The sequence below is a fragment of the Cervus canadensis genome, chromosome 1 (assembly GCF_019320065.1).
Source record: "Cervus canadensis isolate Bull #8, Minnesota chromosome 1, ASM1932006v1, whole genome shotgun sequence".
NCBI classification, from domain to species: Eukaryota; Metazoa; Chordata; class Mammalia; order Artiodactyla; family Cervidae; genus Cervus; species Cervus canadensis.
This window is the reverse complement of record NC_057386.1, coordinates 53,725,060-53,727,924: the sequence shown is the minus strand read 5'-3', so window position 1 is coordinate 53,727,924 and position 2,865 is coordinate 53,725,060. Positions and strand designations below refer to the sequence as shown.

The 2,865-nt window shown below is 45.3% G+C and overlaps 1 non-coding gene across 1 annotated transcript; it reads right to left on the bottom strand.

Annotated features, from left to right (window-relative positions):
- Window positions 1–711: 711 nt before the first annotated feature.
- On the bottom strand, window positions 712–782 carry TRNAG-GCC. Its single transcript has one exon. It is a non-coding gene; the product is annotated as a tRNA-Gly (tRNA).
- Between the last annotated feature and the right edge of the window lie 2,083 nt (window positions 783–2,865).

The window sequence follows — 2,865 nt, the reverse complement described above, 5'->3', positions numbered from 1 at the left end:
ACTGAAGGAGACATATGGGTACCTGGCCCAACTTTTGAAGGTTCAGAACCCTGTCACTGAGGTGTGAGAAGGACCCTTTGGTTCTGACATCCCTTCTGGAAGATTACCAGTGATGTGCCCTCTACAGTCTTGGGAATTGTCACCTTGCCCCATGAGAGCAGTGGAAACTCCTTGCAGAATGTTTGAATCAGAGTCATGCCTGACAAGACATGGAGGGAAATAGAAGGAATGGCAGATTGAAGATTAGTTTTATATCCAGTTATTAAGATACTAACAGAAGCAGGGCTGTTTTGTGTAGGTTCATTATTTGTAATACATTTCCCTTTCACTTCTCATTAAAAAGAGGCAACTTTTAAACACTGTTATAGAAACATTAGAAACAGTTTAACACAGAAAATATTCACATTCTGTTTTGGTTCTTTATGATCCTTGCTAATCTTTGTTCATATACTGTCCATTTTTATGTGACTGCCATCATAGACTAGAAAAGTGAAAGGTGAAAGTGAAAGGGAAGGTCACTCAGTCATGTCCGACTCTTTGAGACCCCATGGACTATACAGTATGGGATTCTCCAGGCCAGGATACTGGAGTAGACAGCCTATTCCTTCTCCAGGCAGTCTTCCCAACTCAGGGATCGAACCAGGGTTTCCTGCATTGCAGGCGGATGCTTTACCAACTGAGCTATGAGGGAAGCCCCAGGGGGGAACTGGCTGCATGGTCTGGGAATCGAACCCAGGCCTCCGGCGTGGCAGGCAAGAATTCTACCACTGAACCACCCATGCACTGCACAGACTAGAGTCAGTGGGAATGGCAAGCCACTCCAGTATTCTTGCCTGGAGAATTCCATGGACACAGGAACTTGGTGGGGCTACAGTCCATGGGGTTGCAAAGAGTCAGACATGACCGAGTGATTAACACGCTCTCACGTGCGCATGTGCACACACACACACACTCACACACGTTAGTCACTCGGTTGTGTCTGACTCTTTGCAACCCCATGGACTGTAGCTCCACCAGTTTCCTGTGTCCATGGAACTCTCCAGGCAAGAATACTGGAGTGGCTTGCCATTCCGTTCTTTAGGGAATCTTCCCAACCCAGGGATCAAACCCAGGTGTCCTGTATTGAAGTAGATTCTTTACTGTCTGAGCCACTCTTTTTTCCATCTTTTTTTTTTCCACTGACCTCTCTGATGCTTGCATCTCCATGCTTGAGTGTAAGCTTATTCATATCCATTCCAAGGGATGCAGAAGCATGACAATCCAGGAAAGAGTAAAATTTTCTATTCTGCCACGTAGTCATGACTCCAATGAAAAATAAGACAGCTGTTAGTAAGAAAATGGGAGAAAGAAAAGAAGGGGGGAAAACAGGTTTTTAAAAGGAGTCTTCGTTCTAGTTATTTTCAAGTTAGGAAAACAGACGGTGAGGACACTCACCAAAAAGCTGACAAGCAGCGCTGCCCTCAGCAGGCTTGGCAGTGGCCCAGCAGTTACACCCAGAGGAGGGCATCTTTGGCTGTGCCAGCAGCCTTTCCAAGAATGGGTGAGGGGAGGGGAAAATGCTTCACATTCCTCTGTCTCTGTTCAGTCACTGACTCAGGAAATAGGTCTGTTTGACTCAGCTGGTAGCTTCACTACTTTTTCCTGGGAGGCCAAGGGTTCAAGTTCCACCAACGAAAGTTGGCAGCTCCCCAAAGGCAATGCTTGCCTTGTCATGGAAGGCGGATGGCTGCATGCAGTGGAATAGAGAGCTTTTTCTCTTTGGTTCTCCCAGGGAAATGGGGGGCAGAAGAGCAGGAATGACACCATATCACTCATCTTAATTTGATCCAGCAACTCCAAAGGACCCCAATATGACACTGGCGCAACTGTCACCCAGCTGCAGGCACTTCTGAGAAGAGAGGAAAAACTGGGCTTCCTGCCCCATGCTCCACCATGTCCTTAAATCAGCACTCAGCTCAGACTTTGTTTCCACCACAGGAATGCAGGCAAGAACGGCACCAAACAGTGATAGGTCTGCATTGCCAGAGTGAGGAAGCAGAGGCCCACAGGTACAGAACAGATTAACCCTGGAGCTCAGAGTCACACTTGTGCAGAATATGCTCTTGATGAACCTTTTCTCCAAAATGTTTATACACAATACTTCTTGACTGTCTAATATTACATATAAAAGCAATTTATCAGTTGTATACTTGTAAAAGTTTGGAAAGTATGATCACACTAGAAGGTATTTGGAATCATTTGTATTAAATACAGCTGTTAAGTTTGCTTTTGATTTAACACTGGAAATTGGAGAGCTAACAAAATGGTGGCAGAGAGGGGGTTTGGAGAGAGTGAAGATGATGATGACTCTTTCAAATAAAATAAGTCCCCCTGAATAAAAAACAAAGCCTTTAGGTACGCGATGTAATTTATTATTCTGTCTGAATAATTTCTATGGCAGCCTGCCTGGCCTGAAAAAAAAAAAAGAAGTTTTCTGTTGTTTGTATATTGGACAATGTTTGGTTTATAAATTGCTTCAAGGGTAGCCCTTGTTTTTTTTATTTTGTAGACAGCCCTGACTCCAGAGCCATTTGCCCCAGGATCATGGGGGACTGTGTGTTGGGGGTGGGGGGAATGGTTCGTTTCTGGAGAAATTGTCTTTAGACTGGAGAAGCTAAGGTGGTGGGAGAAATGTCTCAGCTGATGGACCATCACTCTCTCTCGTCCCCTCTTTGAAAAAGACATGGTGCTTGTGACCAGTTGTTCACGAAGTAGGACCAGCACCAGGACCCCACCAAGAGGCTCAGGTCTGGGGCTTTTGCTCTCAGGACACTTTTCACCAACTCCCAGTGGGTTTCATTTCTAATCAGTTATTCGATTCTCTCT